We start from the raw sequence: 24,228 nt of genomic DNA on the forward strand, positions 1-24,228 counted from the left end.
GTACAACTTAAACCAATCTTTCAACCACTTGTCTGACAATTTTATTATGACTCAGTGTCACATTTTTGTTTGATATAATCTGGCAAGTGAAAGATCCTGCTGATAGAATGTTACAGATGGTAGTCTGACTTGCTGTGGCACTCTCACTGTTGCACATATGTTGTAGGTTGTAGTCATGGACAGTGATAATTGAGGCTCCAACATTCATTTCATCACACTCCTACTCAGATATTTTTCCTCAGCCTTATAAGCTGCAATCAGCATGTATTAGATGGATTTGCACACTGATAATTATTGTGTTTAGCTGCCTTACAAATGCACCTTGCTTAGTCAAGTCCTGCAGGAGGGACTGGAATGTGAAACTTCAGAATCAGGGGGCTGAACACTGCCTACAGTGCCACAATGCATCCTTCGTTAAGAAAGTTACATACATGTAAGTATAGTTGTCACTGTTGCTACAATCTCTTGTGTTTCTCCCAGCATCAGATAACAGTCTTAGAAAATGTCTTCCTGCAGGTAAGCAGAATAAAACAATCCCATCAGATATGATTCTTCAAGGCCAATGTAGCTACCAATTGTGTGCCCACTTTCATTTGATTTCTTTCAAAAGGAATTTTCGTGCTTGGATCTGCTAAAGAGGTTCATTCCACTACATAAATGCTGAATTCAACTGCAATTTGCTGAATAGACATCTATCTTTGCCTTTGCAGAATTATTTATGTTGTGCACCTGTCTGCTAATTGCAGTTTGTGGCTCATTAAACAGATTAAAGCTTGCTTCCTTTACATCACATGGGAGATAAGTCTGCATTTTAATTGAAAGCAGTCACATTGAGAGTAAACCGCATACTGAAAATCTCTCCATGAGCCACAATGAACCTTTGAATAGTCGGCCAACAGCAATTCCTCAACGGAGATGTGTGTGTGTGTTTGTTTTGAAAAACTATTTTAAAGTGAATTGACGGGAAGATGGACTACAGAATTCAGCCAGTGAAAGAAAGAACAAATGTATATTTATGTCACTCCCTTCACAACCTAAGGCTGACCCCAGAGCTCTTTACAGTCAGTGAGGTTCTTCCTGAAGTGTCGTTATTATTGTGATTTAGGAAGCAGGCAGCCAACATTGTGCCCAGCAAGTTCCAATGCAACAACAGGCATTTAATCGATTTTTGAGTTGTTGGATAGTGATAAGTATTGTCCAGGATATGAATGAATGTAAAACAGAGAATGTTACACTGCAAGCAAACAATTAAGTTTACTCATAAAATACAATACATGCCAGTGTGTTTAAAACAGTGATACAAGAGCCTTGTTACTAACTCGTGGTATTAAGATATAATTATACACAATTATATTAAACCAGTGCTGTGGAAGGACTCATTCATTGTTATTTAACGTCAGTGGAAAGTTCCATGTTTACTTTGCAGTAGTATTAAAAATCTATTCCTTTAGAACAATTTTGAGATGTTTTTTTTCGAAATGATCATTCCATTCCCCCTTACATTTCCAACCTTAGCAGAATGTCCCTCTATTTAATTTTTCATTGAGCGCTTATGTAGCTTCCCTATAGATAAATTTGTGCTGTTTGCCTCAACGACTACATGTCACAGTGAATTCTAACCAATCTGAAGGAAAACAAGTTTCTCATGAATCCCCTTTTGGATTTATAAGTGACTGTCTCTAACAACCTCAGAATCCAAGCTGTTACACATTGTGGAATTTGCTAGTTTTCAGGAAATAAAATGGATCGCGTTAATTCAAGTTGAAATACCTCAATCCACTGCAGAAAATGTCAAATGCACAAGGTTGATCAGCACTCAGCGATTTCTCAGATGTTGGGTTAATATTGGTTAATATTCAGTGCAGTACACCCAAAAAATGATCACTTTTCAGTTAACAGTTTTTTGAGTATCCAGATTTGAGAGAATGTAACTGTAGCATATACTTAATGCTCCTAGATTTAATCTCTTCCACAAGTGGAAGCATTCTCTTTATACCTACTCTATTGAACCCTTTCATAATATTAAAGATCTCTATTAGGTCAATCAACTTTCTCTCATCAGTAGCAAATGGAATAGTCACAGTATGCTCACAAAAAATTGGGCCTGATGGATTCCAGTTTAGCCAATGTTGCCTAATTCAGCATGACTGTCAATCTCACAGAATAAAAAAAAATCTGTTCTCAGAGCAAAGATGCTGATAGTGTACTGTGTATAACATGCTCACTGGGGGATGGAATCAATCTAAAGACAAAACTCATTTCAGTTCTAACCCTTCATAGCTAACAGAGAGAGATTAATTTGTGACTGTATTACTCAAAGATAGAATCAAACCTGATTTCCCACAATGGTGCGGCACAAAGCAAAGACACAGAATATACATGATCTTTCCTAAAATACTCACTCCTCTGATGTGAGACAGGGGGTAATATATCTCTACTATTTGGAATTTAAATTCATTGGAGTTAGCATCGAGACAAGCAGCAGGTGCATGCTCTCAGCTGCCCTTAAATTGTCAACATGTCACCCAACATTCTGTACCTAAACTGTTTAATTATTGAATAGTAGTAGCTAATGTGGAATGCGCATCACAGAAGTCAGCAATAAAACACTTCCTCTTCATCCATATTCATTGAAATGACAGAAATTTCCAAATTTCTCATTTATTAAAAACCTCCTTCATTTAACAGCAAAAATTTCAGGTAGACACAGGAATAATTTATTTTGGAAGCCTCTCACCTGAAGAATACATTTTCTTTCGCTTCAGAATAGTCAAGAAATAATAAAATGCATGCTGACAGCTGTTCTGAATGAAATTGAACTCATGGGTCCTGCCTGCCACTCACAGGGTGAGGAAATGTCAATGTTAATGCTCTGGTACCTGGCCTGTGAAGACACTGATATGTCCCACTGCTAGTTAGTCACACAAAGCAGCAGCTTCAGCTTACTATCTGAGGTGAGTGAAGTCAGGCCTATGATTTCAAAGTTCTGGACTTGGATTTTGCCATCAGAGGCAAATTAACAGTAGTCAATGCTCAGTGTGCTTGCAACTTATCGCTAACATTGCACTCTTTTATGTAACAACCTATGGTTATTAACCATAGCACACTGGTTATAGTATATTCCAGTACTGAAAATGTGTTGGTGGAAAAGCGCAGCAGGTCAGGCAGCATCCAAGGAGCAGGAGAATCGACGTTTCGGGCATGAGCCCTTCTTCAGGAATGAGAAAGTGTGTCCAGCAGGCTAATATAAAAGGTAGGGAGGAGGGACTTGGGGGAGGGGAGTTGGAAATGTGATAGGTGGAAGGAGGTCAAGGTGAGGGTTATAGGCTGGAGTGGGGGTGGGGGCGGAGAGGTCAGGAAGAAGATTGCAGGTTAGGAAGGCGGTGCTGAGTTCGAGGGATTTGACTGAGACAAGGTGGGGGGAGGGGAAATGAGGAAACTGGAGAAATCTGAGTTCATCCCTTGTGGTTGGAGGGTTCCTAGGCGGAAGATGAGGCGCTCCTCCTCCAACCGTCGTGTTGCTATGGTCTGGCGATGGAGGAGTCCAAAGACCTGCATGTCCTTGGTGGAGTGGGAGGGGGAGTTGAAGTGCTGAGCCACGGGGTAGTTGGATTGGTTGGTCCGGGTGTCCCAGAGGTGTTCTCTGAAACATTCCGCAAGTAGGTGGCCTGTCTCCCCAATATAGAGGAGGCCACATCGGGTGTAGCGGATGCAATAAATGATGTGTGTGGAGGTGCAGGTGAATTTGTGGCGGATATGGAAGTGTCCTTTGGGGCCTTGGAGGGAAGTAAGGGGGGAGGTGTGGGCGCAAGTTTTGCATTTCTTGCGGTTGCAGGGGAAGGTGCCGGGAGTGGAGGTTGGGTTGGTGGGGGGGTGTGGACCTGATGAGGGAGTCACGGAGGGAGTGGTCTTTTCGGAACGCTGATAGGGGAGGGGAGGGAAATATATCCCTGTGGTGGGGTCCGTTTGGAGGTGGCAGGAATGACAACAAATGATACGATGTATATGGAGGTTGGTGGGGTGGTAGGTGAGGACCAGTGGGGTTCTGTCCTGGTGGCGATTGGAGGGGCGGGTCTCAAGGATGGAGGAGCGGGAAGTGGAGGAGATGCGGTGGAGGGTATCATCGATCACGTCTGGGGGGAAATTGTGGTCTTTGAAGAAGGAGGCCATCTGGGTTGTACGGTATTGAAACTGGTCCTCCTGGGAGCAGATGCGGCGGAGACGAAGGAATTGGGAATATGGGAAGGCGTTTTTACGGGGGGCAGGGTGGGAGGAGGTGTAGTCTAGATAGCTGTGGGAGTCGGTTGGTTTATAGTAAATGTCTGTGCTGATTCAGTCGCCCGAGATAGAAATGGAAAGGTCTAGGAAGGGGAGGGAGTAGTTGGAGACAGTCCAGGTGAATTTAAGGTCGGGGTGGAAGGTGTTGGTAAAGTGGATGAACTGTTCAACCTCCTCGTGGGAGCACGAGGCAGCGCTGATACAGTCATCAATGTAGCGGAGGAAAAGGTGGGGGGGTGGTGCCAGTGTAGCTGCGGAAGATTGCCTGTTCCACATATCCAACGAAGAGGCAGGCATAGCTGGGACCCAATCGGGTACCCATGGCTCCTCCCTTGGTTTGGAGGAAGTGGGAGGATTGGAAAGAGAAGTTGTTCAGGGTGAGGACCAGTTCAGTCAGTCGAAGGATGGTGTCAGTGGAAGGGTACTGGTTGGTACGGCGGGAAAGGAAGAAGCGGAGGGCTTTGAGTCCTTTGTGATGGGGGAATGGGGGTGTACGGGGACTGGATGTCCATGGTGAAGATAAGGCATTGGGGACCGGGGAAGCGAAAATCATGGAGGAGGTGGAGGGCGTGGGTGGTGTCCCGAACGTAGGTGGGGAGTTCTTGGACTAAGGGGGACAGGATCGTATGCAGAGATGAGTTCGGTATTCCAGTACTATACGGCACACTCCAGAGAGCACCTTGGGCATATGTCCTAAGCCAGGCAAATTGAAAGAGACCTCACTGAGCGCAGAGCTTAAACCAAGAATGTTTTTGTAAGTTAGAATATTGAATAAGATAAAGGTATAAAGACAGATTTCAAAAACATCCTGGGGCTGCATTAGGACACACCAATCAGTCAGCTGCTCTTGAGATTCACCAGGGGATTTGTTAACAGATTGACTGGGATTTCAAAGCAACCAGTATCACTGGGAGGTACTTTCAGAATTGTCATGACCCAATACACTGCACCGCCCTTGCATTTTAAGTAGCCATTGTTGCTTAGAATTTGAATAATGGTATACCACATTTATGTACTAAATTTAGTGGAATGATATCCAAGTAATGATGTCGAGATGCTGGTGTTGGACTGGGCTATACAAAGTTAAATATCACACAACACCAGGATAAGTTGTTGTCTGAATTTTAAATCTGGGGCAGAGCCTTTAGACCAAATAAAGATGCTTCAAAATGAAGGCAGCCCCTCTACAATATTTTTTAAATTTGGAAGTAAAAGATGGACCCTTAAGCCTGCCCACTGGGGTGGAGGAAGGGGACATAATGGTGCTGGGAGGAATCACATCTATGTGGTTGTCTGGGACTCCTCTTACACTTAAGACTGGAGTCATGCTAGAAAAGCACAGCAGCTCAGGCTGCATCCAAGGAGCAGGAAAATCGACGTTTCGGGCAAAAGCCCTTCATCAGGAAAAGACTGCAGCCCTGCCTGGAACACTGATCCTCTAGTATGTTGTCGGGAGGTTGCTGGGCCCTAAACTGGAACCAGAACTATTAAAAGGACATCTTCTGCTCTGGACTGTAGGTTTCCAACATGAGTTAACTCATTCATTTTTTTTCTGAAACCCAGCAAGCTCCACATCTCATCATGGCCTGGATTGTGAGATTAATAGAATGAGGGGGGAGGGCGTGTACATTTTGTCACTTATAAATCCAAAATGGAAATCATGAGAAACTTATTTTCCTATGGATTGATTAGAAGATGGAACTCAGTATGACATGGAGAAGTTGAGGTGAACAGCACAATCCTACTTGGGTCCCTCCCCAAAACCCTTTCTCCAATACATCAATGGCATCATTGGTGCTGCTTCCCTCTCCAGTTTTAACCCAAAAAAAGAGATCAATTTTGCCTTCAATTTCTACCTTGCCCTCACCCTCACCTGATCCCTCTCTGAATCCTCACTTTCCTTTCTCAACATTTTTGATTCCATTTCTGGAGATTGGCTAGCCATCAATATTCCTTTAAAATCTATCAACTCCCACAGTTACGGAAACTAAACATCCCTGCTTCCTGGAGAAAGTGAGGACTGCAGATGCTGGAGATCAGAGCTGAAAATGTGTTGCTGGAAAAGCGCAGCAGGTCAGGCAGCATCCAAGGAACAGGAAGCCCTTCCTTCTTCAGGAAGGGCTTATGCCCGAAACGTCAATTCTCCTGTTCCTTGGATGCTGCCTGCTGCGCTTTTCCAGCAACACATTTTCATCCCTGCTTCCTGGAAGTACTCATTTTCCCAGTTTCTCAGTCTCAGTCACATCTGTTTTGACGCTGCCACCTTCAGCAGGGGGTGGCCTCAGTAATATTAATCTTTTCCTCAACCCCACTATTGTGGTCAACAGGGCCCTTAGACGTGTTCAACCCATTTCCTGCTTCTACTCTGACCCCTTCCTTCTCTCCCCCATCGATAATAGTGTCCCCCTGGCCCTCATGTACCACCCCATCAGCCTCTACACCCAAAGGATTTGAAGTTGCTCTATCTGTCACCTCCAAAGGGTGACAGATAGAGCAGACACATAATCAGTATTCTGTAGCGATCATTCCCTATGGAAGGCTCTTGTCTACTCCTCCTCCATCCCCAAATAGAAAATGAGATGTGTTCTTTGAGCTCTGTGGCACACTGTAGCAAGCCTGTAACAGAAATTCTGGCATGGGAACACCTCCTCACACTCTGATGGCAGTTTCCCAAACAATCGCAGAAGGTGTAACTTGCTCATTTACTTCCTCGCTATCCAAGGCCCCAGACACACCTTCCAGGTAAAGCAGCAATTTACCTTCATTTCACACAATCTAGTCTACTGTATTTACTCTTCATGGTGTGGTCTCTTCTGGACTAGTGAGATGAAATGCAGACTGGGTGCTGGCTTTGCAGTACACTGACATTCTGTCTGCAAAAATAATCCCGAGCTTCCAGTCACCTGCCACTTCAACACACCATTGTGTTCCCATGCCAGAATTTCTGTCACAGGCTTGCTACAGTGTGCCACAGAGCTCAAAGAACACATCTCATTCTCTATTTGGGGACCTACAGCTTCAAGGACTCAACATCAATTTCAGTAACTTGAGCCTGATTCCATCCTCCCACGTATTTTTTAACTCACCCCACACTTGGTCCGGTTTTGAAATGGGTTACTTTTAACACAGTCATCCATTCTCACCAATTCCTCGGCCTATTATCACATGAGATGGATTACGTTCAGTACAGTTCACCCATTCCCTCCAATTCTTAGATCTTATTGTTACTCATTCAGTTTTTCTTCTGTCCTGGTCTGCTATCCATAATCTCCTTGTTAACTTATTCCTTTCATCTCTCTCTGGGCTCTATCTCCACGTATCAGTTCACCTCTTCATCTTCAGTATTAATCCTACTTTTTCCCAGCTGCTAACAGTTCTGAAGAAGTTACTGGACTCAAAACTTTCTTCCCATAGATGCTGACAGACCTGCTGAGTTTTTCCAACAATATTTTTTTTTGTTTCATATCTTCAGCATCCACAGTTCTTTGCTCAGAACTAAGGAGACATTTAAATGTCTCATTAATGCATGTAATTAGCCAGTTATCGATTCCCACCAATCATGAGAGTGCACTTTCCCACTGGTGGTAAATGAATGGTAGATGCACAAGGTTTGAGCACAATGAGATTGAAATGCACCAGTTTGCACTCCCCCCTCTGAAACTTGCCAATTATAGCAAGGACTATCACCCATTTAAAATATGTTATCTTCGTGGGGAAGGGGGTGAGCAGAGTGGTTCAGAAGTTCCCAACAGCTTATCCACATGTAAACAAACCAACTGTCCTTAAATTGACACAGCTAATTGATATCTTTATTTGAATATAAAGCCCAGAGGAGCACAAAGTGTTTTTAAGATGGTCCATTGCAATAACAAAGGCTATAACCAGCTCTACACTCTCCCTTCCTAGTCATTCCCTTTCCTCCTTATTAGCAATCTGTCTTCCACAATCTCCTAATCGTCTTCCTCCTTACCTTCCAAATGGTTTCAATGCTCATTCAAAATGACAATGAGCACTACTATTGTACGTGCATACTATATATTTTGCATGGCATGGTAACAAGTCGCCATATTTCAAGATTTGATTAATTTAAACAAATTATAATTAGAGGATGATATGCATTCTGTTATTAATGAAGCGAGCGAATACTTAACTGAAAGGCATTTGCTAAACAAGTTGTCTCTGAGCTCTGACTTTCTCTTAAAACTCTGGGGGTTGGGAGGGGAGCAATGGGAGGAAGTTAAATCAAGTACAACATTTTATGATCAACATCAATTTTTCCTGTCAGCTGGAAGCTGACAAGCTGAGTTTCAGCATTTCAGCAGGAAAGAGCTTGCAACTCAAACTAAATGAGGCATTTGGGAAATCCAGATTAGGAGATGTTTAAAGGGTGTCGTCAATGATACCTCACTGACTGTAAGAAGTTGTAGGTCAATCCTGAGGGTGACAGCTGAATATTGATGTGGCACATTTATTGGCGAAATGTTAAAATCTCGGCAGCCTTTACCTTCATGAGCAAAGGCCCTTCCTGGTACAGACAGACATATACACACACACACATTCACTTCAGATCCACGCAGCCACCAAACGAAATATAAATTTTCACCAAACTTAAAAATGTTTATCATGCATTTTGAGTCTTCATTCCATTTAACATCTTTTCATTTCGAAAGTTGTGTGTGCGCGTGCATGTAAAGCTGTGTATGAGTAATGTGGCTGGGATGCTGAGAGAGGTGCTTGTGGGTGGGAATGTGTTGGTGTGTGTGGGTGTAGATGAGTGTAGGTATGGGTATGTGAGTGAGTGTGTGAGTGTAAGAGAGAGAGAGAGAAAGAGAGTGAGTGTGTATGTGGGTGTCTGTGGCTTCAGGTTCAGTTAAAACCGATCAGTCATAAACCTGCAGATGTTTTAACGTAGCCTGCCCACACAGGCAGAAGCAATTCTTCTCCCAACCAGTGAAATGATAATGGTCGAAGCAGATGTCACGTCAGCACTTTACATCCATAATGTATTTTACTACACAGACAGGCAACTTGATAGCAATTATGTGGAATTATTGTACTGTGGAATGACAGACTGCCACCTGTGCACACATTTCTGTGCTGTTAAACATGGATTATGAAAGATGCATGTTAGGATACAGCGTATAGAGTACTGAAGACTTCGGATTTAGAATAAGACAACCTGTTTAAAAGAGTACAAAAATGTCATTGTACACATATGTTCAACATGTGTAAGTAAGTGTGACAGACATATCTGGAATTTATCTTGTGGAGCATACACAATATGAATGATACATTGATCACATACAATGGAAATCATGTGTACTGATGTTATATTAATGGACAATTACAAAACAATTATGATGTAAGCTTACTATTGCCTGTGAAGTATCTCTCAACCAGGAAACATTTTGACTGTTCACCCTAATTTATAATGGACCCTCCTCTTCCTTTAATTGGCACACTTGAATAGTGTTTAGAAGGATTAACAGAAGCATTTTGTCATAATGCTGGGACATGTAAATACTTTGCATGGTGTGGAACCACCAATCAGCCTAACATCATCACAGTTCGCACTCTGAGCACTTCAGAAACTGTTCTTCATCAAGTTTAATTCACTGACTTCACATGCATTCTGAAAATAAAACCGAGAATCTGAATTAGATTTGTTTACATAAGGTAACATGTGACTGAAACCCATTACTACTTGTGTGTTTTTAACTACAGAGAATTAAACCGTCTCAAGAAAACATGTGAATTAGGGAAATTTCCTTATAGAATCCACACTGTCAGCTCCCTCAGGATATTCAATGTTAAATACATTCCTCCAAAGCCTGTCAAACCTTTGCTCAAAAGTGAACCGACCATCCCTGGTATCACTCTCCTTTAGTATGCATGATTACAGTAACTTGTTTTCATATGGGCACATCAGGTGCCCAGAATGTCCCAAAATGCTTTACAACAATTCAAGTATTGTGGTACCATAACTGCATTGTAGAAAATACAGTAGACGGTTAGCTTTCAGCAAGTCCCACAAACATGACAAGGAAGAGACAATCTGCTTCCCCAAGCAATGCAAGTTGGGAGATAAATATTGGCCAGAACACGGAGGGAGGGGGAGGGGGGAGGAGAGAGGGGAGCAAGAGGTGGATAGGGTGAGGTTCAAGGTAAGTGGAGTTGGTTGGGGGGGGGGAGGTGAGGGGCAGGAGGAGGGGAGGAGCCTTCTCTGCTCTTCAGTCTTGCAATGGGACCTATTACATCCACCTGAGAGAGTGGGCAGGGCCTCAGTTTAACCATGCTGCCTTCCCTTGGTATTCTGTGGCAGATGTTCTGCTCAAATCTGTGGTGAAGTTTGAATTCTCTGATTCAGAGGTGAGAATGAGTAATCTGAGCTACAGCTACAATCTCTAGATTACTGAAAGATACTAAATGGTGTAAACTAACTAGGTTTAACTTAGGACTTCTCAAAATCTTTGGCTGCATGCAAGTTCAGTTGTTCAGATAGAACGATTGAAAAAGCATCAATATCTTAATCACAAACATGTGACATGACTGATATATTTCCTCAAGCATACTTAATTCCTCTTATATTACCCATTTATACACCGGGCAATATCAATCTCAACTATTTTCCTTAGTAAAAAGGATTTTTGCTGTACCAAAACTACAATAATAAACCAATATCCTGTGGTTAACAAGCTTTCAGTAACAACCTGATTTTCAGGTCATCAATAAAATAATTCAAAGTTACATAGCAAAGGGCTGATTTCAAGTTGGGCAGCAAGGAGGAGTTACATTAGAGGTAGCAGCATGCCAGCTAAATTGGCATCGTGTTCATGTGGACTGTTTTTTGAGTTCCCACAATGGTTATGAAGGTTTTTAAGGTCTTCATCACAGGCAGGCAATGGTCTCATATTAATGTAAACAGCTAAGTTTAATCACGTACCTCAGACAATGACACAATTATGTACTGTGTTCACTATTGGAATCACTTTATCCTTGTCTAACATATTGGGCCTTAGAATGCACAGAAACACAAGAAGGTGAATTTAACAACATTAGTCTTTTCCTGTGACCCACAATCAACAGGAGTGGCCCCAGAAGGAGACCTTGGGTCTTTAAGGGTATTCTCCCCCTCCACAACAATCTATTCACTAGATATTTCCACCACACGCACTTACACGCTGGACATAGTGGAAACTGCTATGAAGTAAGTCAAAAAGAAACAGGTAGGTTGGTGTAAGAATTGCCTTTGGAAAGTGCGGTCAAATATTCACTGATACCTAACTTTGACAAGGAGCAACTGAACTTGTATGACCATACAAAGACAAAATTATGCAGAAGCGGGTACTGGAGATGCTGGAAATCACAGTCTAGATTAGAGTGGTGCTGGAAAAGCACAGCAGGTCAGGCACCATCCGAGAAGCAGGAAAACTGAGGTTTCGGGCAAAAGCCCTTCATTAGGAAGGCTAAAATTATGGCATGCAAGTAAAATGTCATCTACAACCATGTTCTCTCATGCACAAACTTGAGTTCTTCATTCACTATTGAGTTGATAGTTCCAGACAGGTGATACATACCTCTACAATCAGATCGATATGAACAATGATAGACTCGTGAGTTTACTCATTTTTGTCACCTTGGCTAATTTACACCCAGTTACTTTACCTGCCCTCTCAGTTTCCCTACTTTGTATTTTTCCAAGTCATTTTCCTATGCATTGAGGAGACTTTGTTGATTGTATTCTTTTTGCCCACATTTTAAATGAAACTTTTTGTATATGTTTGACGGACTAGCTGTTGGTTTTCAGACTCAAACACTTCTATGATATTACCCATGTATCAGAATGTTTTTGTAAATCAGTCACAACTTAAATTATATTTTCTTAAATCTTTCTTTTGGTGAATTCTGTGCTCATCAGTTGAAGGTAGGGAATCTTAAATGAATGAATCACAGATACAGTGTGGAAGCAGTCCACATTGACTGTCCAAAAAGCATCCCTCCCAGACCCAACCCAATCCCTGTAACCTTGCATTTTCGATGGCTAATCCACCTAACGTTCCCATTCGTAAATACCATCGGCAATTTTGCATGGCCATTTCACCTAACCAGCGCATCTTTCGACTGTGGGAGGAAACCGGAGCACTGAGAGGAAACCAATGAATGAAATATTTTTCTCATTTGTCACGTAGCATTGCCATTGAAAACTGCCATGCCAACATCAATACTATATGGGTTGATTTTTTAAAGATTAAGAATAAAGTACATTAGAGAGAAGTCACTCTGCTCCTACTGCAAATGCAATAAACATACCTCAGTTTGTAATGTGACATTTTCATTTTTCTAAGAACACACCCCGATGATTGAAATTAATACTTAAGGGCCAATCTAGTGTAGTGACACAATGATCTGAGATAGTGAAGTCTTACCACGACTGCCCTGAGGCATGAAGGATTCAATTATGTGGAGAGACTAGAGATGCTGGTACTTTTCTTGATCCTTACAACAGAGATTGTTGGATGATGACTTAATTGAAACATTCAAAATTACAAAGGATTTTGTTAAAACAAATATAGAGAAACTTTCAGTGTTTGGATTTGATGATTCTGTAAATATACATTTGATATAAACAGTGATGTTACTGCGACCTCAGTGGTCATAGGTTAGTGGTCCAGCAAAAGCAGGAAACCATAAACCTGTCTCCAATTCCGTGGCATCACTTAGAGTGTAACAATAATCAAACATTAACAGTTATTAACAAGCGATTAATGAGTTTCTAACAGTACCTAAAGGAGCAACATGAAAACATGCTCAAAGAAAACTATTTCCATTGGCAAGAGTGTCAGTAACAAAGTGACAGAGGTAAGTTGCAGAAAAACTAGGGGAAGAAGATAGCTTTTTATTTTTATTAATTACACGAGTTGTAATGATCTGAAATACACTCCCTGAAAAGAAGAAAAGTAACTGGAATTGAATATTTATTTCAAAAGGAAAAGTAAGCAGGGCCACCAAAAAGGCATGATGGGTTTAGACTATTTAGATCGTTCTCTCAAAAGAGGCTGCTTTTCAATAGTTTTTGGCTCTGTGAATCTACGAATCCCATAAGGTGCCTGTAATTGCAGATGAATCAATTCTCTTTTATACCTCTGAATAACATTTAATCACAGGTCACATAGCACAATTGCTTCACAATGTGTTCACAATGCATTGGGGAGCCCAAAGCTGAATTCCTACAAAAGGCAGAACCAAAAATTTGAAAACTTTTCTTTTAAATTCTAATAGAACGTAGTATGGTGGAAGCCATTCAGCCTATTGTTCATGTGCCAGCCTTTGGAAAGAAATTTACAATCAATTCCGCTGCCCTCTACTTTCCACATAGCATGACAATGTTTTTTCACCTTTAAATATTTATCTATTTTCTTTTAGAAACTTACCAGTGAAACTTCTTCCATGATTGTCTTAGATAGTGATTTGCAAATTACAATAGTTGACCATTAATTACAAATTTAATGATAGAGTCTAATATAATTTCCCATACACATTTCAGAATCTTAGCTGGGAAACCATTTTTCATGTATGTAGAGCATCGTAGCATGATTTTGTTCTCACTCAACTGCAGTTTCAAGCAGTTCATAAGCATCTAAGACAGTTTACTTAGTGTTTCCTTTGCCGAGCCTGAAGCATAAAAAGGCAGTTAACTCCCCCCAACTGGACTCTTGTTAAGCTCACCTAAACCAGTACAGACCTGCAATAACACTGCATCATAATATAATCAGTTCAGATCACTAGAACATACTGAGTATTGGCAATTTTGTTCCATGGTGAAACAAGTTGGCATTGTTGTCAGATTTTATTATGTTCTTTAAGTGGAATTGGAATACAATTTAAGTGGATAATTCTATTGAATGTGTATATGCCACCACTCAGTAGTAAACAATAAATATTGACAATGGTAATCAATTGTGACATTTGCTTTCAAGCTTAATATCATGTAATTCTATTAATTTGCTGTACACATTGGAAGTGCTACTGAGGTGCTTTATACACTATCTGAATATTGTATACAATTGAAATGTTAATACAGTGGCATTTCATGGATGTGTAAATGGAAATTGATACACAATGAAGAAAAGAAAGATCATTTTCCTTTCACAACCTCATGACATCCCAAAGTGCTTTTGAACTGTACAATTAACTACTTTTGAAGTGCAGTCACTAAATGAAAACAGCAGTCAATTTGCAAAAAAATAAGTTTCCACAAACAGCAATGGGATCATGCATAGATAATCTTTCTTTTCATGCTGTTGGTTGAAAGATATACATTAACTAAGCCATAAGGGAAAATTCCATATTGAAAATGTTCATGGGATTGTTTACATCTAACTTATAGGACAAACCAGGCTTTGGTTTGATGTCTTATTGCAACATTGGCATCTTCAAAACTGTGTCATAACAGTTCATAACAGAATTGTAATAAGACAGCTTTATGTATTACTTTGCATAATATACATATAAAACAATGCAGTTCTAATGTTCATAAAGAGTGGTATATACAACAATATTATTCAAAAGTGCTAAATACTGGTGAGCTATTAATAGGCATCATTTTATTGGAACATGACTTATATCAGCAAAATAAATCAGAACATTACATAAATATGTGGCATACTATGTCATTATAGCTTTACACACACTTTCAATGCTCCAATAATGTGACTTAAGTGGGCATTGGAGCATTTTATACCACTTATAAAGATTCTAATGTATATTTGCTATGCTTTTGGATTTGGGCATATATTGTTAATGTCATTAGAATGTGATGCCTATTGGCAATATGTTTGGAACATGCTATGTAATCAAAATCTTACACAGTATGTAATTATATTAATCTACTATACACATTGGAAGCACTAGTGAGATGCTTTATACACTATCTGAATGTTGTATACAATTGGAATGTTAATACAGTGGCATTTCATGGATGTGTTAATGGAAATTGGCATATAATGAAGAAAAGAAAGACCATTTTCCTTTCACAACCTCATGACATCAATAATACATACTGACAATGTCATTACACTTGTGTTGGCAATGTAATTAGACACTATGGTTATGTTATGTGGGAATGTTACCAGAGGATTGGAAGGAGGCAAATGTTGTTTCTCTTTTCAAGAAGGGTAATAGGGAAATCCCTGGCAAATTACAGACCAGTCAGTCTTACATCTGTGGTCAGCAAAGTTTTGGAAAGAATTTGGAGGGATAGGATTTATGAATATTTGGAAAAGCAAAGTGTGATTAAAGGCAGTCAGCATGGCTTTGTGAGGGGCAGACCATGCCTCACAAATCTTATTGAGTTCTTGAAGGAGGTGACAAGACAGGCCGACAAAGGTTGAGCAGTGGATGTGGTGTACATGGGCTTCAGCAAGGCAATTGATAAGGTTCCCCATGGTTAGCTCATTCATAAAGTCAGGAAGTATGGGATACAGGAAATTTTGGCTATCTGGATTCAGAAGTGGTTGGCTGACAGAAGGCCAATCGACAAGGTCGATGGAACGTATTCTGCCTGGAGGTGAGTCTTGAATGGGGTCCTGCAGGGCTCTGTTCTTGAGCCTCTGCTCTTTGTAGTTTTTATAAATGACTTGGATGAGAAGGTTGAGGGGTGGGTTAGTAAATTTGCAGATGGCACAAAGGTTGGAGGTGCCGTTGATAGTATTGAAGGCTATTGCAGGCTGCAGTGCGACATTGACAGGATGCAGAGCTGGGCTGACAAATGGCAGATGGAGTTCATCCTGGATAAATGCAAAGTGATGCATTTTGGAAGGTCGAACTCAAATGCTGAATATAGGATTAAAGACAGGATTCTTGGCAGTGTGGTGGAACAGAGGGATTTGGTGTTCAAGTACATAGATCCCTCAAAAGTGCCACCCAAGTGGATAGGATTGTTAAGAATGCATATAGTGTTTTAGCTTTCATTAACAGAGGGAACGAGTTTAAGAGCCGAGAAGTTTTGCTACAGCTCTACAAGTCCCTGTTGAGACCACACTTGAAATATTGTGTCCAGTTCTGGCCACCCTACTCTAGGAAGGATACAGAGGATTTGGAGAGAGTGCAAAGAAGGTATACCAGGATGCTGTCTGCACTGGAGGGTTGCCTTCTAAAGAAAGGTTGACTAAGGTTTATGAAGAAAGGTTGACTAAGCTTGGACTTCTCTCTCTGGAGAGGAGGAGGAAGAGAGGTGACCTAATCGAGGTATACAAGCGGCATGGATAGAGTCAATAGTCAGAGACTTTTCCCCAGCGTAGGATTGACTAGCATGAGGGTTCATAGTTTTAAAGTATAAGGAGAAGGGTATAGAGGGGACGTCAGAGGAAGGTTCTTTATGCAGAGAGTTGTGAATGCACGGAATGCGTTGCCGTTGGTGGTGGTAGAATCAGAGTCATTAGAGACATTTAAGCGACTGTTGGACATGCACATAGATAGCAGTGAATTGAGGGGTGTGTAGGTTAAGTTATTTTATTTTACATTAGGATTATTGCTCAGCACAACATCACGGAACAAAGGGCCTGTTCTGCACTGTACTTTTCTATGTTGTATATTATTAATATCCAATATTTGCAATTAAACTTGTATATATGCTCCCACCAGAAGTATGATGTAATAAAAATTGATAATGTTAATTGAATGAGATCAACACTTGCTATTGCATCAAGTGTAATTCTATGAGAATGATATGCACACGGGCAGCACTATTGAAATATTACACACAATATTTAAATGAATCTTATAATGGCAGTGCAGTTCAACTTTGCAATGTTTAGACTTGTGCATTTTGATTTAAATGGGTACCTTTTGAACTTATAAAACCTCAGAAGAGAGAGAGAGGATAACTGGAATTTAAATCGACTGACCAAGTAATTGTGTATTTCCATATCCAGCCTAATTGAAAGCTTAGGAAATTAACCACCAAAGGAATGAAAAGGAAGTGTAAATTAGAGTGGGCAATATGTCAAAGCAGCTACTTAAAGAAAAACAAAGCAAGGGTAAAACAGACTAGACCGTATGAGAGAGAAACAGGAAGAATTTAAAAATAAAGTTGATGAAACTTTACAACTAAAACCTGAAGGAATGAGACACCACACTTGAAATACTTAATTTCCAGTCTCAGAGATTCTGACTGTTAGTAATTCAATCAACTTATCAATAGGTTCCCTTAGATTTGAAAGAACACAGCTAACTTACTCTTTTGTTTATACTTATTATACAAATAAAGCAAATGCAAGTTTCTCAATGCATTTCAATAATGCGACAGGCAAAATTGCTATTCTCACAAATCAACAGCTTCTACATTCCACATAAATTCCACGTTCACTGAAACAGCTGGCCTCAGATGACATTGCTGTGCAATTGGTGCATCCATAACAGCGAATTCCACTACCAACACTTTTGTTTTGATGCTCATTATGAAGTTAATATAACCAAGAGGCCTGTGCAAATAATTTTAAGACCAGCATTAAAATCTCACCTTAGTAACTGGGGAATACAAGTTCAATTAAATTAAACTTAATTAATTACATTTCATTAAATAAAAGTTATTAAATTAATCCAGAATGAAAAGCCTCTTCAGGTTGTCCTTCCCTAATCTGACAGTCTTGGGGCTGGGCCTGAGCAAGATAAGATCATTTGTCGAATCATGTTATGTTTGTTATGTGTGACAGTTAGAATATGAATATGTTAAATATGAACAATCTGCATGAGAATCATTAGATCTCCTCTGGGCTGTTCTGAGTCACAGCGAACCTCTGCAAATGGCTGCCAATGTACAACCACGAGGATGTAGCTGGTCACGGAGGCAAGAAGTTTTAAGAGGCTGCTCCTCATATCTTCTCCATTTTTAGCAATGCCCAATAGTCACATTGACAGGTAAATTGCATGTTTTACAAATCTTTTCAGTGTGGGATTGTTTTTATTCTTCTTGAACTCAGCACCAGGAATACACGTATGCAAAATTGTCTGAACTTTGAGCATTGATCTTGCCTAATTTATGGAATGTAAAAACCATCCAGCAATAGTGCGTGTTCTTTGGAAAACTTGGCACTGAACCCCAGAGATTTCCAGACCAGAGAATACCAGATTAGGCACATTCAAACCGTGAATAATATTCCTTGTGGGATATTATATGGGAAAATATGTTTGTTGCATTTTGCCTGGAATTATGGAAATTATTTTCCATATTATTTAAATAGAGAAAGATTGCAGAAATAAAAATAAAAGAAATTTCTGGAGAAACTCAGTAGTCTAGCAGCATCTGTGGAGAAAAAAACAGAGTTAATGCTTTGAATCCTTGTTTTACAGAGGTATGTGGGAATCCTGATCCATGAATCACTTGAGATAAGCATGTAGATTTAGTAAAGTGATTACGAAGGCAAATGAATGTAGGGATCTATTGCAAAAAGAATGGAACATAAGAACTGGAAAGTCTTTCTGCAGCTATAAAGGACTTTGGTGTGACTGTTATCAGTGTGACAACTGTGAACCGTTTTTGTCTCCTATGAAAGAGAAATAAAATTGCATTAGGAGTTCAGAGAAGGTTCATTTGTCTGAATTCAATGATGGGGAGGGCAGAGGTGGAAGAGAAGGTATTATTGTCATGAAATGTTGGGTCTGCATCCATTGGGGTTTGGAAGAATGAGAGGCAAACATAATAAAATATACAAGATCTTTCTCTAACAGTGAGTTCTTAGGCTGTGAAATTCTATTGTCCAGAAAACAATGGATGTTTGGTCATTGGATTTATTCATGGCAGACTTATTTTTGATTGACAAGGGAGGCAAGGGTCAAGGGTTATGGGGACTGACAAGAAACTGGGGTTGAGAAATAATCAGATCAGTCATGATCTTATTAAAATGGGTAGTGGTGGGGGTGGGAGCGCAGGCTTGAATCTTCCTGCTCTTAAATCCTACCTGTTGATAAAGTATTGGGGAACAATGATTGAACGCCTCAATTTTTAATCTTCATCTTGCAATAATAATTTTTCTTACAAGTTTAAAATGGAAGTCACAGGGACCATGAGAAAAAATTAAGGAATGAGAGATTCTTGGCACAACTTTGTAATTCTGCTTTCCCAGGCAAAGCAAATGAATAGAATACTGATAAATATTTCGCTTTATCTGCTTTGACACAAGATGACAAAGAAATATTTTAAAATCAATAGCTTTGTTTAAGATCTTGAGAACCAGATTAAAATATACTAATCATCTAACTTTAATTATGGGAACATTAATTAGAGGTGGAAACATTATGTTGTGGGAAATGAAAAAAAAAACAAAATTGTTGCACACATAAGGACTATAAAATATGCTGCCTTTTTGATAAAAATTAGGGATCTCTCATTAGTCCATCCAAGGATATCTTGATTGATACTCTGGAATTTCCTGAAGAAGGGCTTATGCCCGAAATGTCGATTCTCCTGTTCCCTGGATGCTGCCTGACCTGCTGCGCTTTTCCAGCAACACATTTCCAGCTCTGATCTCCAGCATCTGCAGACCTCACTTTCTCCTCACTATATATTATTGCTGGCTTAATCAAAATAAAGTAAGATTTAATATTGAAATTTTTGTGTGGTCCGAGACTTTCTTTTAGAGTCAGTGTCTATGGTAACTATGCAACTCTTACATTATCATTCACATCCATTTGGTTCACTGGTGTGTTTCAAAGCTGGAAATCTACCATCTTTATTCACTATGAACTTTATGTGACTCCAGCCAACAACAAACACTCAGGTATGTTCAAGCTGCCACCTCAGCAGTACCTTCCTGTGGACAAATTTGAAAAATTGGGGAATACATGCCAGCCTTTCCAGCAAATCCCTCATACTGTAAATGAATATAAAAAGTTGTGAATGCTCACAACACAATGACAGTATGTCTATTTTGGCAGAACAGGGAATTAATGTGGACACCATTTTCCCTTCAATCGGCCTGCATATTGCTCAGAGATTGTATGGGTGATGGCATTTTTCGAATCATGAGAAATGAGCACTCATTCAATGGAAGGGCCTAAGATGCTAAATCAGAGCAGAAATTTAAACTCATAAATGCTATTTAACATTAATATTAATCCACAGGAGGACAAGCACAAAGGAGCTTCACAAAGCACTGGAATCCCTCAGTATATGACAGCAGCCAAAACTCCTGGTATTGTTTTCTAGCTCATTCATCTAATTAGCTTGGCAAAGAATAATAGTTGATGTGCTATACATGTGTAAACTCTTCCTTCTTTGCCTTCCTAATATTAATAAAACATTGGTGCCCAAACTACTTCAGAGTGCTCTGTGCAGCAATTATTTTTGAACTGCCACTGTTTAATTCGTAACGTTTCTGATAGAACTCCATCGAAATAGGGAATGGTGATTGTAAAATGATGATGCACAGCAAGGCAAAACTGAAGAGGAGGGAAACGTTGGTAAAAAGATTACTAGCAACAAAACAGGAAAGAAAATAGTTCCAAAAATTGTTCTATTTTCACCTGACCTCCCCAAAAAAACAGTAAAGTGTTTAAATAAAAAAGTGTTACAACATCATTATGATGGTTTGACTGGGGCAGTTACTGTATGAGCAAGAGTGAGTGAGACGGAGATGAATTAATTTACTGTAAATTTACATTATTGCTAACATATGACATTCATAGCTTTAACCACTAATGTTAACTCTCCCTCAACTCTGTGACATACTGAAGATGAGCTCTACCACTTATCGTTAGCACTTGCTGTAAAGAGAGGTATGCTTAAGAGCCTGGCTATTTCCAGCACATTAACTTTTGTTTTCTTTCCTCATCTTTACTCCCTTCAGAGTGTTGAAATATTATAACAGAGGCACAGCATACACTCTGCTATCTCACCTGAGTAACTGCTTTTAAGTTAAAGCTAAAGCAGGAACTGTTGGAAAGCTAATTGTTCATGAAAGCATCACAGCCTGAAGTTCAGCTGACCTAATTTGATAATTTAAAAAGATACACAGTCTCCTGCAGGAGTCAGCTGGAAGTAGAAATCCCAACTGCTTCCCCCCTCCTCTAGTTGGTCCTGTTAACAGCCATTCCAACTCAATGGTTAATTCATCACATTGTATGCAGAAAACATTTCTTCAATTACAAAATATAAAGCATGGTTACTAACACAGCCATTCTCATTTTTAAAATTCTCAACCCCCTTCTTTGACACGGTAAGTAGCATGTACTAGTTCGGATTTAGCAAACAGCACTTATTGGTACCTCAACACATACATGCTTATGAAGGGTTGATCATGAAAAAGAAAGAACACTTCCCTAATAAAAGAAAGAAAAGCAGATACATACCATTGCAAATTCAGATCATTCACGCTTCAAGTGTTGTTCAGTATTCTCAGAGTGGACACCATCTTCTATCTGTTCTAGCCAAAACAGAGAGAGTTGAAGAATAAATCTCTTTCGTTGAAATCATCCAATTAATCCCTGCTTCAGTCATCAGCATTCTTTGGAGTGCAAGCTTTCTTTCTCGTTTAAAACACAATGCTTGCTGTTCATTCCATCTGACACTCTCTTCTATGACAGATTCTCCAGCCTGTGAGCATTGCCTGACAGTGCTTTATACTTGTTAAATTATAACAATTGGCAGTCTGTTTTCCGAACCCATTCTATTAACTTGAGGTATAGATTATTTTTCACAGCACATGGTGTCTACTGTTTTATTTATCTCGCCCTCTGTACAAATTGGCAGCTTCAGATTGTACATAGACAGAAAAGTCTCTCATTACACAGCAAAGTGCAGCTTTTAGTCAAGCATCCATTTGAATGTTTTCCTGTTAATCAGATTAACAGAATAGTGTTCAATATGAGCAAACATGTTTTGGGCAGGCATGCTGCAAAAAGAAAGTACTAAACAAACGTTTATACACAAGGTGTTTTCTGGATCAAGTATAATTCCAGAAGCTATTACTCTTGTAATTAATAGTCTTTGTAGACGGAAAGAAAAAGATACAGAATTCTGTGCTTTTTCTCCCTGAAGATCTTGAAAAACTATATATACATTTGAATCTTGGGTTATGTTGCCTATTGTGGTTAATAGTTGCCATAGCAACAATCATAGCAGCAGCTGCTGATTAAAGTATACAAAAATGTTGACTCTAATCCAACAGGCTGCTTTGTGTATCTGTGACATTTATTAAAAGGTAGGGGTAAAAATATGATGCTATCTCACATTTTTTATTTTGGGTATTGCCAACATTGCTCAGTAAAGACTTCTAATAGCATTAGATATTCTGTAGTAGTAACCCATTTACTTATACACATCACCTCCCCTCAGTGCCTTTGGAATGTCAGTTCATAACTTCTCCAAATGGTGGTATCTTTGTATTCATTAATTTTTTAAAAATTATGAATTGCTAACCTATTGGCTAGTTTCCTATCAGATATTCCGTGTGGTGGCATCACCACCTCAGCAACTCTCTCCAAAGAATTAGCTGTAGTCACGGGTATTACTGTAATCTTTTATAAATTAAAATCTGAAGTTAAGAAGGAAGAAGCAGAATGTGTTGGAATATATTTGGTAGCTATCTTTTTCATCATCCTCATCATAAGAAATAAATATTTATACATAATTTAAAACAGAAACAGTCCATTTGGTCAATGAAAGTATTTATGTTCCACAAGGGTCCTCCAGTCTGTTAATTCAGTGTTACAAGGCAAAAAATGTTGGAACTCCCTTGCAAATGGCATTGTGGGTGTGCCTGAACTCAATGGATTGCAATGGTTCAAGATAGCAGATTGTCACCAACTTCTCAAGGGCAACTGAAAACAAGCAATAATTGCTGACCCAGCCAGCATTGAATACATCTCGAGTGAATTATAAATCTTTTCTAACCCTACCAAATTAAACAATTTCTTTCTACGTCAGTGTTTATTGAATAAAAACCGAAAGAATTGTGAATGCTGGAAATCAGAAACAAAGACAGAAATTGCTGGAAAAGTTCTGAGGAAGGGTCACTCAATCTGAAACGTTAACACTAATTTCTCTCCACAGGTGCTGCCAAACGTACGAAGCTTTTCCAGCAATTTCTGATTTTGTGTGTGTTTACCGATCTATTTCTTAAAGTGTTATGACATGGGGTAAACTCCCTCTGTTAATTTAAACCAGCAACACAGAAAAGATCTATCCCATGCAGTAATCTGTGAAAATGTGAGTGGCCAAGAACTAGTTAAAATAAAAAATAACAACTTTATTTATTAAATTATAACAGAGAATAATTAACTAATAATTATTTCTAACTCATAACTTTACTTTCCCTTCTCTAATACTAGTCCAATAAAACCCCTGATTAATATTTACCAAATTTCAAATTTCAAAACCAGCCAGCTGTTTAATCTTCTCTTTGTATCCTCCTCTGGAGAATTCCTCTCCAGATTGGTGTTGATGTTTTTTTCTGTGCAAACTCCTTCTCTAGACAGGTACCTCCTAGACAGTTCTGACTAGCAGCCTACATCTGTTGGTCTTTTGGCAGTTCTCTCTCAGGTGTTCAATTTTTCCCGGTCTTGTACCCCCAACTCAGCAATGATTGTGTCATTGGCTTTTAATATTGTCAATATACTAAATTCAAACTGGATTGGAGTTTGGTATTTTTTGCGGGATAATTTAAACTGATTGGCTGAATTTAAATTTGCTTTTGTCTCCAGACAGCCAACTACTTTAGTTGCTGGATCAAAAGATTACATTGTATCTTGTCCAGAACTCTTGGTGCTGTCAGGTAGTTCTGCTAGTTTTTAACTCTCTTAAAGGGTACAGTACACTTTTATACCTTCATAACAAAAGGTATCTATACTACATACATCTCAACTACCTAATAACTAGCTCCACATTTATACCATTCTCTGGGAAAAGATGTTTCCCCTGAATTCCTGATCGGATTATTTAGTGACCAGCTTATA

General features: G+C 39.5%; 1 protein-coding gene across 7 annotated transcripts in view; it reads right to left on the reverse strand.

Annotated features, from left to right (window-relative positions):
* LOC122562539 (leucine-rich repeat and immunoglobulin-like domain-containing nogo receptor-interacting protein 2) overlaps nt 1-24,228 on the reverse strand; it is a 740,273-nt gene that overhangs the window by 377,528 nt on the left and 338,517 nt on the right. For all 7 annotated transcript variants that reach the window (XR_015760131.1, XM_087996373.1, XM_043715469.2 and 4 more), the window contains one exon: nt 21,625-21,693. The gene's annotated coding sequence lies outside the window, so the exon portion shown is untranslated. The remainder of the gene's footprint in view (nt 1-21,624; nt 21,694-24,228) is intronic.

This window comes from Chiloscyllium plagiosum, unplaced genomic scaffold, assembly GCF_037043375.1.
Source record: "Chiloscyllium plagiosum isolate Xiang-an unplaced genomic scaffold, Cpla_swu_hap1 HiC_scaffold_2, whole genome shotgun sequence".
NCBI lineage: Eukaryota > Metazoa > Chordata > Chondrichthyes > Orectolobiformes > Hemiscylliidae > Chiloscyllium > Chiloscyllium plagiosum.